The sequence below is a fragment of the Triticum aestivum genome, chromosome 2A, assembly GCF_018294505.1.
Source record: "Triticum aestivum cultivar Chinese Spring chromosome 2A, IWGSC CS RefSeq v2.1, whole genome shotgun sequence".
NCBI classification, from domain to species: Eukaryota; Viridiplantae; Streptophyta; class Magnoliopsida; order Poales; family Poaceae; genus Triticum; species Triticum aestivum.
In genome coordinates, this window is record NC_057797.1 from 77,406,837 (window position 1) to 77,421,607 (window position 14,771).

Below are 14,771 nucleotides of genomic sequence, written 5' to 3' on the forward strand. Positions count from 1 at the left end.
GGGCCTTGCGCTTCTCAGCCTCATTGTAGGCTTGCACACACCTGTCAACCAGAACCTTCATGCGCTCATGAGAACCCTGAGCTTCTGCACGTTTCGTGAGAAAGGCTTCCTTGAGCTCGTGCAGCATAATCTTGAAGTTCTTCACCTCTTGCACGCTGAGCTTGGCCATATGCTTCTTGAACTGAGATTTCTCAAAGTCAATCTTCTGCTTCAGTTCAACAATGCGTTGGGCGATAGCTAACTCTGAAGCAATGGCGCCATGGAAGGCGACACTAAGGCCAATGGGAAGTTGCAGATCGTCGAAGCTGATGTTGGGCGTGTCAAACCATTCATCAATGAAGTTATGGATGATTGCCACGTCAAAGAGAGGCAGATTATTGAAGATTTCTGCTTCTTCTTTGCTCTTGATCAGTTGCTCAAGAGCGTCATCTGCAAGATCTTCATCGCTGTCCAGATCAATGGCATCATTACGCAGAATAGCAGCAGCTGTCAGTTCTTGGCCGGTGTGTGGCAGAGGCATCTTGACCTTCTGTGGCTTGGAGATGCATGACAAATCTTCAGACTGCACACTGTCTTCAGGAGGTGCAGTTGCCAGTGGCTTCGCCCGTGAGATTTTTCGGGCAGAGGCAGGTTTTGAAGCTTTAGGCTGCTTCTTTAGCTTCGGCGCTGCAGGCGCTTCATCTGATTCAGCATCATCTGCAGGCTCATTCACGGCTGTCCCTTGAACCAAGATATGGGTGATGAGACCTTCAAGGTTGTAGAAAGGACCGACGACATTGGGTTCTGCATCACGTGTGCCGTCAGCCCTTGGAGCAGAAGGACCAGGGTTGAAGTCTAGTCCCAATGTCTTCTTGTTCTGCTTTGCTGAGTTTTGGGCAAACTGGAAGTTGCGCTTGAACAGAATGTCGTCACGACACCATAGTAGTGACGATGAGTGTGCATCTGCAGGCTGTGGCCCACGGACCATGCAGGGATAGAAGCCTTGTTCAATGGCTTCATCTCTGGTCCTGGGTTGAATATTTTTGTAGAGGATGTCTCCCCATGGTCGCTTGATGGCATTCTTTTCAGCATATTCCTTTGTCACAAATCTGTACTTGAACCACTGTTCTGCCCAATAGCGTCGAATCCATTGGATTCGTGTCTTGCACTGACTGTAATCCTCTTCAGGATCTATCTTGTACAGCTCTGAGAGGTCATCGGGCAGATCTCTTGATGTTTCTCCTCGACGCTTTCTGCCACCCTTCTTTGCTGATTTCTCTGAAGCCATGAACTTTAAACTGAAAGGCTTCAATACGTTCAAAGGCTTCAAATGTTTTCGCTTGCTGGACAAACAGGAACTGGCCTCGGGAGAATTTATGTGATGCTGTAAGAATTCTGCAAATTAATGCAGACTATGAGAACCAAGGGATTCTCCCACGGACATGTACCTGTGAAAGAATTAAGGTGCGAGGGAAGGGGAAGAGGTCATATGCATTCTCAGAAGATTTTGAAGATAAATCAGTTTAGAAGACATTGACCTCATCGTGCGAAGACATTCACTCATAGATAAGGAGTTGGTTCCAGATTTGTACAAATCCACGGATCAGTACAAGTGAGGAATCTAACTACTTGTGAAGCATAAGTGAATATACTAGGAATGTTATGAGATGCAGTATGAAAGAGATCCAACTTGTGTGAATAGAAACTGTTTGTGGTAGAAAGTGATAACGCTATAGGATCAAAGGGGCCGTAAAAAGGAAGTTTTATTTACCACACGAAGAACTGCTAGACGGAGTGGAAGAGGAGGCCGAGCAGTTCGATCTTCCGTGCTCTAACTTGGCGACGGAGGACACCTACGGCGACGGCGGAGAGGACGATGTCCGTGGTCGGCATGAAGACGGCGTCGGAGAGGTTGCGGCAGCAAAGCGCTTCCTCGCCGGCGTCGTCGAGGGCTAGCGGTGGCGCTAGGGTTCATGCGAGAGTGGAAGAAGAGATAATGACTAATGCGAGGCATGTATTTATAGGTACAGGGGCGACACTGCGTTATTACACAGGTGCCCCTGGCGATTCACATCTAAGGGACACGTGGATGTCATGCAGCATATCGGGGGTTGTTCCACGTCCCACGCACGCTTGGATTGTCGGGTGGTCATTCCCACTTCTCCGGGTTTCAGGTGAAGGAATGAGCATTGAAAACGGACTTAATGGTTGTCTCTGTATCTTCTGCTGACAAGGACGCAGAGAAGACATTCGACAGTTTCAATAGAATGCATATGATTTGGAGAGATAGAGTTTGAGATAGAAAGCATAGAGAGGTTAGGGTCCGATCACATTCACTTAGTTCAAAAGATTCAACAAGAAGACATAGCTATAAGTGAATGTTGTAGAGGACAGAACACTAGTATATATATATAATCAACATAGTGAAGATAATCATGAAGACATGTTGAAAGTGAAGCCAAACCAAATGTGAATACATAGCAAATGTAACGCCATGAGTGAAACACTTCAAACAGAACATTTGGTGGTGGCGTTACCCACCGTATAGGAAGTATTAGACCCAGACACGGCGCACAATTATCGTGGCGCTCCGAAGTCAAATTCCACATTAATGTATTCACACTTAGAATGTATGTCTTCATTGATTGAAGATATACTTTACTTCGTGTGTTGCACATCTAAGTCATCAATATGCATAAGTGTTAGGATGTGTGCCTGATCACAGGACATTTGAGGATTCCAAGATATTTAGCTCACACCGTAACTTGCAAAATCTCTTCTCATCCAAGGGCTTGGTGAAGATATCTGCCAATTGCTCTTCAGTGTTGACGTGTATGATATCAATATCTTCCTTCACAACATGATCTCTGAGAAAGTGATGACGAATTTCAATGTGCTTTGTCTTTGAGTGCTGAACTGGGTTGTTGGCAATCTTGATGGCGCTTTCGTTGTCGCAGTAGAGTGGCACTTGCTTCAGATGAATGCCATAGTCCTTGAGTGTTTGCTTCATCCATAGAAGCTGAGCGCAGCAAGATACAGCAGCAATGTATTCAGATTCAGCAGTGGAGAGAGATACACAGTTCTGCTTTTTTGAAGACCAACATACAAGTGATCGTCCCAGAAAATGACATGTGCCTGATGTAGACTTGCGTTCCACTTTGTCACCAGCATAATCAGCATCCGAGAATCCAACCAGATCAAACTCTAAGCCCTTTGGATACCATAATCCTAGAGTTGGGGTGTGAGCCAAATATCGAAGGATTCGCTTCACAGCTAAGTGATGCGACTCCTTTGGTGCCGCTTGAAATCGAGCACACATGCAAACACTAAGCATAATATCTGGCCTAGATGCACATAGATAAAGCAAAGAACCAATCATGGAGCGGTATACCTTTTGATAGAACTCTTTACCATTGTCGTCAGGACCCAGATGATGCTTGGCTAGCATTGGAGTCGTGAAGGCTTTGCAGTCTTGCATACCAAACTTCTTCAGGCAATCTTTGAGATAGTTCTCTTGAGATATGAAGATGTCATTGCATTGCTATCGTATTTGAAGACCGAGGAAGAACTTCAGCTCTCCCATCATGGACTTCTGATATTGCTCTTGCATCATATATCCAAACTCTTCACTGTACTTCTGATTGGTGCAGCCGAAGATATTGTCATCCACATATATTTGGCACACAAACAGTTCACCATCATATGTCTTCATGAAGAGAGTGGGGTCGAGGGAACCAGGTATGAAGCCTTTGCTCTTCAGGAAGTATTTAAGTGTGTCATACCAGGCCCGAGGGGCTTGTTTGAGGCCATACAGTGCCTTGTTGAGCTTGTATACCATGTCAGGATGTTTTGGATCTTCAAAGCCAGGCGGTTGTGCAACATACACTTCTTCTTCAATTTTGCCATTGAGAAAGGCGCTCTTCACATCCATTTGATATAGAAGTATGTTATGATGATTTGCATAGGCCAGCAGTATGCATATGGCTTCAAGTCTAGCCACAGGAGCAAATGTTTCATCGAAGTCAATGCCTTCCACTTGAGTATATCCTTGAGCAACGAGACGAGCTTTGTTTCTGACAACTTGACCATGCTCATCTTGCTTGTTGCGGTATATCCATTTGGTGCCTATTATGTTGTACTTTCGAGGATCAGGACGCTTAACCAGTTCCCATACATTATTCAGCTCAAACTGTTGAAGCTCTTCTTGCATAGCTTGAATCCATTCAGGTTCCATGAAGGCTTCTTCAACTTTCTTGGGTTCTGTTATTGAGACGAATGTGAAGTGCCCACGGAAATTTGCTAGCTGAGTTTCCCTTGAACGAGTGAGCGGACCGGGTGCATTGATGCTATCAATTATTCTTTCAATCTGCACTTCATTGGCAACACGAGGATGTACAGGGCGAAGATTTTGCTCTTGCTGATCATTGTCGTTGTTAGAGGGATTGTCTTCAGGCTGAGCATTGTCTTCAGGTTGATCAGGTGCGGAGATGATAAGTTCCTCTTCAGGTTGAGCTTCAGAGGGCATGATTTCTCCACTTCCCATCTGCTTGATTGATTCGCTGGATGGAACTTCATCTAGCACATTTGGCAGGTGTTCTCTTTGTGAACCATTAGTCTCATCAAATCGCACATCCACTGTTTCAACCACTTTATAATGAAAGAGATTGAAGACTCTGTAGGAGTGCGAATCCTTTCCATATCCAAGCATAAAACCCTCATGTGCTTTTGGTGCAAATTTTGAAGTGTGATGTGGATCCTTGATCCAGCACCTGGCGCCAAATACTCTGAAGTAACTGACATTTGGCTTCTTGCCAGTAAGGAGCTCATAAGATGTCTTGTTCAGAAGCTTGTGAAGATAAACACGATTGATTGTATGGCATGCAGTATCAATGGCTTCAGGCCAGAATTTTCTTGGAGTCTTGTATTCATCTAGCATCGTTCTGGCCATCTCAATGAGTGTTCTGTTCTTGCATTCGACGACGCCATTCTGCTGTGGCGTGTACGGGGCTGAGAATTCATGTGTGATGCCTAAGGTATCAAGATATGTATCAAGGCCAGTGTTCTTGAATTTAGTGCCATTGTCACTTCTGATGTGCTTTATCTTGGCGCCATAGTTGTTCATTGCTCGATTGGCGAAGCGTCTGAAGACATCCTGCACTTCAGTCTTGTAGAGGATTATGTGCACCCAAGTATATCTAGAATAATCATCAACAATGACAAAGCCATAGAGACAAGCAGTAGTAGTAAGAGTTGAGTAATGAGTGGGACCGAAAAGATCCATGTGGAGCAGTTCGAAGGGTCGAGTAGTAGTCATGATTGTCTTCGAGGGATGTTTGGCCCTCGTCATCTTTCCTGCTTCACACGCACCGCATAAGTGATCTTTCTTGAACTTGATGCCCTCGATGCCTATGACATGCTTCTTCTTTGCAAGGGTGTGGAGGTTCCTCATGCTAGCATGCCCAAGCCTCCAATGCTAGAGCCAGCATTCTGAAGCTTTTGCTAGTAGACATACGGCAAGTTGTGGTCCTGCTAAGAAATCTACCACGTACAAATCATCTTTTCGGTACCCTTCAAACACTAGAGACTTGTCAGATTCCATTAGAACAAGACAACGATATTTTCCAAATATTACAATCATGTTCAAATCGCAAAGCATTGAGACAAACATTAAGTTGAAGCCAAGGGATTCAACAAGCATGACTTTATCCATGTGCTGATCCTTTGAGATTGCAACTCTACCTAGACCCAATACCTTACTTTTACCAGTGTCAGCAAATGTGATGTGACTCTTGTCGGATGGACGTAAGGTTGAGTCCATAAGAAGGCTTCTTTTGCCAGTCATGTGGTTGGTACACCCACTATCAATAATCCATTCTGAAGACGCTGGTGTCGTACCCTACAGTGCAGTTAGGGGGATAGGCTTCACGAAGAGAATTCTGAAGCAAAAACATTTGACGAACCAGTGGGTTATGAAAGCTTAGATCCAGATTAGGACTGATAGGGAGAGTAGCAAGCGATTCAGGAACGAAGTACATAGTAAGACCATTCGGGCATTTGATCTTGCGCCCTACAAGATGTTTAAGGTCCCCAGCAATAGCGTCAGACGATTTTGGTTTTCTGCTGGAGACCTTTCCCTGCAAAAGAGAGTTAAGCTTTCTTAGCCACCCACATCTTCAAGGGTGGCTTAGAAGTGATAAGTCTAAGTGCAGCGTCTGAGAACTTTGGCTTTGGAGCCCTAGCAAAAAATCTTGCAGGCGGACAATAGTACTCATAAGAATAAGCAGAATAGTTCTTGGTCTTATGAATATGGCGGTTCGATGAACCGTGCTCATATTCATAGGCCTGAGTATGGTTTCCCTGCAAAACATTTGCGTTAGTGCGACTCAGATGAGTCCTCTGTCTGTATGAAGCCTTTGGGCTGTATGAAGCCTGTGGTCTGGGGTTAGTCTTCTTCATCTGCGGTGTCATGACGACATTCACAGGAAGATTTTCCAAACGCCTTTTGGGCACCCAGATCTTCTTCATAGGCGGTCCATTCCTGCAGTTAGTACCAATGTACCTGGCAAACACTTCACCATTCTGATTCTTAAACAGTTTATAGTTTGCATCAAAGGATTCATCAATGACAATGGGGTTAGCACAAGTGAAGCCAGATAGATTGGATGGATCTGCTGAAGGTTCCTTTGCAGCAACCCATGTGGTTTTGGGGTACTGCTCAGGTTTCTAGTAAGAGCCATCAGCATTCATTTTCCTTACGAACCCAACACCCTCTTTCCTCGGGTTTCGGTTCAGAATCTGCCTTTTGAGGACATCACATAGTGTCTGATGCCCTTTAAGACTTTTGTACATCCCTGTTTCAAGCAATGTCTTCAACCTAGCATTTTCATCAGCAATAGCAGTGGTATCCTCAGCAGAGGGGTTAGTTACCACATCAACAGTTGAAGATATTGCAACAGTAGCAGCAGTAGAACATTCAGCAACAGAAGTAGCATTATCGCGCTCAATGCATTTAAGACATGGTGGTTCAAATCCTTCCTGAGCGGAACTGATCTGTTCAGCGCGAAGTGACTCGTTTTCCTTTTGAAGATCTTCATGAGCCGCTCTCAATTTCTCAAGATCTTGCTTCCTTTGAAGATAATCATAGGAAAGCTTTTCATGAGTTGTTGAGAGCGTTTCATGACAACTTTCAAGTTCCTCATACTTAACGTGAAGATTTTTTTATGTCTTCAGTTAAGGACTCAGATCGAGTCATTTCAGGACCTAACAGATCATCGCTTTTGTCTAACAATTTTTGAATATGTTCCATAGCTTTCTGTTGTTTAGTTGCAATTTTAGCAAGTGTTTTGTAGCTGGGTCTTGAATCACAATCAGAATCATCTTCACTAGATGTTTGATAGTGAGTAGTGCGTGTGTTTACCTTGGCAGCGCGTGCCATGAAGCAGTAGGTAGGAGTGGAGTAGTCCTTGTCATTTGCATTGGTGTCGGTGATGAAGTCATTGTCTTCATGTTGAAGATGGACTTGGCAACGTATGCTGTAGCCAGACTTGCAATGCCAGAATCGGACTCCTCCTCAGACTCCACCTCCGCCTCCTCAGAAGAGGACTCCTCCTATGAATCCATTTCCTTGCCAACAAACACACGTGCCTTGCCAGATGAACTCTTCTTGTGTGATGAAGACTTTGAGGAAGACTTGGAAGAAGGCTTTGAGTATTTCTTCTTCTTCTTGTCGTCAGAGTCATATTCCTTGCTCTTCTTCTTCATTTTGTTCTCATTGTCCCACTGCGGACACTCAGAGATGAAGTGGCCAGTTTTCTTGCACTTGTGGCATGTTTTCTTCTTGTAGTCATGAGGAGAAGCTTCATCATTCCTTGAGCTTGATCGTGAAGACTTCCTGAAGCCTTTCTTCTTGGTGAATTTTTGGAACTTCTTCACAAGCATAGCAAGTTCCTTTCCAATGTCTTCAGGGTCATCAGAACTGCTGTCAGATTCTTCTTCAGATGAGGAGACAGCTTTTGCCTTCAAGGCACGAGTTCGCCCATACTTTGGACCGTAGATATCTCTTTTCTCAGAAAGCTGAAACTCATGTGTGTTGAGCCTCTCAAGTATGTCAGACGGATCGAGTGTCTTGAAATCAGGACGTTCTTGAATCATCAGGGCTAGGGTGTCAAACGAGCTGTCAAGTGATCTCAGTAGTGTCTTGACGACTTCATGCTTGGTGATCTCAGTAGCGCCGAGGGCTTGAAGCTCATTTGTGATGTCAGTGAGTCGATCAAACATGAGCTGGACATTCTCATTGTCATTTCGCTTGAAGCGGTTGAAGAGGTTGCGAAGGACACTGATTCTCTAATCTCTCTAGGTTGAGATGCCTTCGTTGACCTTGGAGAGCCAGTCCCAGACTAGCTTTGATGTTTCCAAAGCACTTACATGGCCATACTGTCCTTTGGTCAGATGACCATAGATGATATTCTTGGCATTAGAGTCCAGTTGAACGAACTTCTTGACATCAGCAGCAGTGACACCTTCTCCAGCCTTGGGAACGCCGTTCTTGATGACATACCATAGGTCGACGTCAATGGCTTCAAGATGCATGCGCATCTTATTCTTCCAGTAGGGATATTCAGTTCCATCGAAGACGGGGCATGCAGCAGAGACTTTAATTATCCCTGTAGTCGACATAGCTCAAACTCCAGGTGGTTAAACCGAATCACACAGAACAAGGGAGTACCTCGCTCTGATACCAATTGAAAGTGCATTATATCGACTAGAGGGGGGTGAATAGGCGATTTTTATGAAAGTCTTCAAAACGTGGAAGTTTCGAAGACAAACGATAGAAATAAACCTATTACCATGCAGCGGAAGGTAGACTACACTAGGCAAGCCATAGTCAAGTATTCAATGGAGTGAGAGCACAATGACTAATAGCAGCAATGTAGTAAGGATCGGGTAGGAAGATATTATGAAGCCAAACGGAACACGCAGTCACTCAGTGAAGACAAAAGATAGTGCAATCATACAATGACTTCACACGGAGGAACAGTAAGTAGAGGGAAGGGGAGGATGAAACCAGTGACTCATTGAAGACAATGATTTGTTGGACCAGTTCCAGTTGTTGTGACAATTGTACGTCTAGTTAGGGCGGCTAGGTATTTAAACCTGAGGACACACAGTCCCGGACACCCAGTCCTGAACACGCAGCTCAGGACACCCAGTCCTCACCGTATTCCCCTTGAGCTAAGGTCACACAGACCTCGCCCAATCACTCTGGTAAGTCTTCAAGGTAGACTCCCAAACCTTCACAGACTTCGTTCACCGGCGATCCACAATGTCTCTTGGATGCTCAAAACGCGACGCCTAACCGGCTAGAGGATTCACAGTCCTCAAGTGTAATAAGTCTTTAGATCACACAGACAAGAAGACTTAAGTGATGCCTAATTCTCTTTGGCTCTGGGTGGTTAGGGATTTATCCTCGCAAGGAATTCTCTCTCAAAGGCTTCGAGGTGAGTTGCTCTCAAACGACAAAAGCCGTACACTAACTCGGAGCAGCCAACCGTTTATGGTTGTAGGGGGTGGGCTATTTATAGCCACTAGGCAACCCGACCTGATTTGTCCAAAATGACCCTGGGTAACTAAGGAACTGACACGTGTTCCAACGGTTAGATTTCAAACTCACACGGCAACTTTACTTGGGCTACAAGCAAAGCTGACTTGTCCGACTCTGGACAAGATTCGCTCTCATAGTCTTCACTCGAAGACATAGGTTTGGTTAGGCATCACTTCAATCATTCTGACTGGTTCTCTTGGACCCCACTTAACAGTACGGTGGTTCCTATGACTCAATAAAGAAGAAAGAGAACTACGAAAGATCTAAGTCTTCGAGCTCCATATGCTTCATGTCACGTCTTCTCTTGTCATAGTCTTCAATGTGAATATCTTCATATACCACCTTTGACATCAATGTCTTCATACATTTTTAGGGGTCATCTCTGGTAGGAAAACCGAATCAATGAGGGACTTCTACCTGTGTTATCCTGCAATTCTCACAAACACATTAGTCCCTCAACTAGGTTTGTCGTCAATACTCCAAAACCAACTAGGGGTGGCACTAGATGCACTTACACTAATGCTTTGTTCCGGTTCTCTATTAAAAGGAGGCCTTAATATCCCTTAGTTTCCAATAGGACCCGCTGCCACGGGAGGGTAGGACAAAAGATGTCATGCAAGTTCTTTTCCATAAGCACGTATGACTATATATGGAATACATGCCTACATTACATTGACGAATTGGAGCTAGTTCTGTGGCACCCTATGTTATGACTATTACATGATGAACTGCATCCGGCATAATTATCCATCACTGATCCGGTGCCTACGAGTTTTCCATATACTAGTTTACGCTTATTTACTTTTCCGTTGGTACTGTTACAATCACTACAAAATACCAAAAATATTACTTTTTGTTGTCTTTACTTTTGTTGCTGCTACGACCACTATCATATTACTTTGCTACTAAACACTTTGCTGCAGATACTAAGTTTCCAGGTGTGGTTGAATTGACAACTCAGCTGCTAATACTTGAGAATATTCTTTGGCTCCCCTTGTGTCGAATCAATAAATTTGGGTTCAATACTCTACCCTAGAAAGCTGTTGCGATCCCCTATACTTGTGGGTTATCATCATGCTAGTTGAGTAGTTGCGAATTTAAAGAATACTTGTGTTAAAGTTTGTGATTCCCGTAGCATGCACGTATGGTGAACCGTTATGTGATGAAGTCGGAGCATGATTTATTTATTGATTGTCTTCCTTATGAGTGGCGGTCGGGGACGAGCGATGGTCTTTTCCTACCAATCTATCCCCCTAGGAGCATGTGCATAATACTTTGCTTTGATAACTTCTAGATTTTTGTAATAAGTATATGAGTTCTTTATGACTAATGTTGAGTCCATGGATTATACGCACTCTTAGCCTTCCACCTTTGCTAGCCTCTGTAATACCGCGCACCTTTCGCCGGTATCATACACCTACCATATACCTTCCTCAAAACAGCCACCATACCTACCTATTATGGCATTTCCATAGCCATTCCGAGATATATTGCCATGCAACTTTCCACCGTTCCGTTTATCATGACACACTCCATCATTGTCATATTGCATATCCCGGTACACCGCCGGATGCATTCACATAGAGTCATATTTTGTTCTAAGTATCGGGTTGTAATTGTTGAGTTATAAGAAAAATAAAAGTGTGATGATCATCATTATTAGAGCATTGTCCCAGTGAGGAAAGAATGATGGAGACTATGATTCCCCCATAAGTCGGGATGAGACTCCGGACGAAAAATAAATTAAAAAAGAGGCCAAAGAAGCCCAAATAAAAAGAGGCCAAAAAGAGAGAAAAGGCCCAAATAAAAAAATGAGAGAAAAAGAGAGAAGGGACAATGTTACTATCCTTTTACCACACTTGTGCTTCAAAGTAGCACCATGATCTTCATAGTAGAGAGTCTCTCATGTTATCACTTTCATATACTAGTGGGAATTTTTCATTATAGAACTTGGCTTGTATATTCCAATGATGGGCTTCCTCAAAAATTGCCCTAGGTCTTCATGAGCAAGCAAGTTGGATGCACACCGACTTAGTTTCTTTTTGAGCTTTCATATACTTATAGCTCTAGTGCATCCGTTGCATGGCAATCCCTACTCACTCACATTGATATCTATTGATGGGCATCTCCATAGCCCGTTGATATCCCTAGTTGATGTGAGACCATCTTCTCCTTTTTTTGTCTTCTCCACAACCACCATTCTATTCCACCTATAGTGCTATATCCATGGCTCACGCTCATGTATTGCGTGAAGATTGAAAAAGTTTTGAAAAAGTTAGAGTATGAAACAATTGCTTGGCTTGTCATCGGGGTTGTGCATGATTTAAATACTTTGTGTGGTGAAGATGGAGCATAGCCAGACTATATGATTTTGTAGGGATAACTTTCTTTGGCCATGTTATTTTGAGAAGACATAATTGCTTTATTAGTATGCTTGAAGTATTATTATTTTTTATGTCAATATAAACTTTTGTCTTGAATCTTTCTAATCTGAATATTCATACCACAATTAAGAAGATTTGCATTGAAATTATGCCAAGTAGCACTCCGCATCAAAAATTCTCTTTTTATCATTTACCTACTCGAGGACGAGCATGAATTAAGCTTGGGGATGCCTGATGCGTCTCCAACGTATCTATAATTTTTGATTGCTCCATGCTATATTATCTACTGTTTTGGACTATATTGGGCTTTATTTTCCACTTTTATATTATTTTTGGGACTAACCTATTAACTGAAGGCCCAACCCAGAATTGCTGTTTTTTGCCTATTTCAATGTTTCGAAGAAACGGAATATCAAACGGAGTCCAAACGGAATAAAATCTTCGGGAACGTGATTTTCTCACCGAACGTGATCCAAGAGACTTGGACCCTGCTCCAAGGAACAAAAGAGGCGGTCACGAGGGTGGGGGCGCCCCCCCCTAGGGCGCACCCCCTGCCTCGTGGGCCCCTTGTTGCTCCTTCGGCGTACTTCTTCCTCCTATATATACACATGTACCCCCAAACGATCAGAATAAGAGCCAAAAACCTAATTCCACCGCCGCAACTTTTTGTATCCATGAGATCCCATCTTGGGGACTGTTCCGGAGCTCCGCCGGAAGAGGTCCGTCATCACGGAGGGCTTCTACATCATCATAGCCTCTCCGATGAAGTGTGAGTAGTTTACCTCAGACCTTCGGGTCCATAGTTAGTAGTTAGATGGCTTCTTCTCTCTCTTTGAATCTCAATACAAAGTTCTCCCCCTCTCTTGTGGAGATCTATTCGATGTAATCTTCTTTTTGCGGTGTGTTTATTGAGACCGATGAATTGTGGGTTTATGATCAAGTCTATCTATGAATAATATTTGAATCTTCTCTGAATTCTTTTATGTATGATTGGTTATCTTTGCAAGTCTCTTCGAATTATCCGTTTGGTTTGGCCAACTAGATTGGTAGTTCTTGCCATGGGAGAAGTGCTTAGCTTTGGGTTCGATCTTGCGGTGTCCTTACCCAGTGACAGAAGGGGCAGCAAGGCACGTATTGTATCGTTGCCATCGAGGATAACAAGATGGGGTTTATTTCATATTGCATGAATTTACCTCTCTACATCATGTCATCTTGCTTAAGGCGTTACTCTGTTTTTAACTTAATACTCTAGATGCATGTTGGATAGCGGTGATGAGTGGAGTAATAGTAGTAGATGCAGAATCGTTTTGATCTACTTGTCACGGACGTGATGCCTATATACATGATCATGCCTAGATATTCTCATAACTATGCTCAATTCTGTCAATTGCTCAACAGTAATTTGTTCACCCACCGTAGAATACGTATGCTCTTGAGAGAAGCCACTAGTGAAACATATGGACCCCGGGTCTATTCTCATCATATCAATCTCCATTACTTTAATCTTGCTTTGCTTTTTACTTTGCCTTTACTTTTTACTTTGCATCTTTATACCAAAAATATTATATCTATCAGATCTCACTCTCGTAAGTGACCGTGAAGGGCTTGACAACCCCTAATCGCGTTGGTTGCGAGTAGCTATCGCTTTGTGCAGGTACGAGGGACTTGAGCGTGGGCTCCTACTGGATTGATACCTTGGTTCTCAAAAACAGAGGGAAATACTTACGCTACTCTGCTGCATCATCCCTTCCTCTTTGGGGAAAACAACGCAAGCTCAAGACGTAGCAATTGCTTTTTTTACATGATGATGGTGGCTGCATGAAGATGCCTGACTACATTACATAGGGGGGAGTTGGTGAAATATATGTGGAGTACAATGGTGAAGAAGAAGAATAAGGAGAAATAGACAGTGGGTGAGATTTTGAGGATGAGCTTGATGAACTGATGAACATTGGCAGTGAAGAAGAACCTGATGCAGTTATCACAGCTGAAGATTGTAGTGCTGAAGTCAATGATAATGTCAATGCCACTGAACAGACTGGTATTGCAGGAGAAATTATTGAGCATATATTTGTTCCTGATGTAGGTGGTGTGATTTCTCAGGTGATAAACAGTCCATTGAAGCAAAATGTGAGAGTTGATTATCCTACTAAGAGTTCTCAGGTTCTTAATGTAAGTCAACCATGTCAAGCAGCCCAAGACATATCTGGTTCAGTTGCTAAAGTGGCAGAAATGGTTCAGATTCAGAGGACTCAGAGGACTATGAGTATGTGCCACATACTGATGATAGTAGGGAAGAATCAGAGGTTGTTGAGATGAGAAAACATGCAAGAACAATTAGGAAAAAGATGGGAGATTCCAAGATGTGGGCTGATGAAGATGCAACAGGGGCCATGCCCATTGATCTGGTAGCAAATGTGGAGGAAGTTGTGGAGGACATGGAGTTTGAGTCATCAGATGAAGACTACTCCTGTGATGAGGATGAGGAACATGGTTAGGAGGAAGAGCCGGTTTGTGAGGTTTAACCCAGACTCTGATATTCCTCATTTTAGTCTTGGAATGGTTTTTAAAAGCACGAAACAATTGACTAGAGCTATGAATGGGCTTGCTAACAAAAGAAGCATTTCATTTTTAAAGCTAGAGGAGGCCAGAGTTAGAGCAAAATGTGATTGGCCTGGGTGTCCCTGGATGTTATATGCAGCTAAGACCAGCAGGTGTTCTAGGTTTCAAATCATCACATTTGAGGATGAACACCAATGTGCACAAAATAGAGACAACAAATTGGTTACTGCTAAGGTCATTGCCAA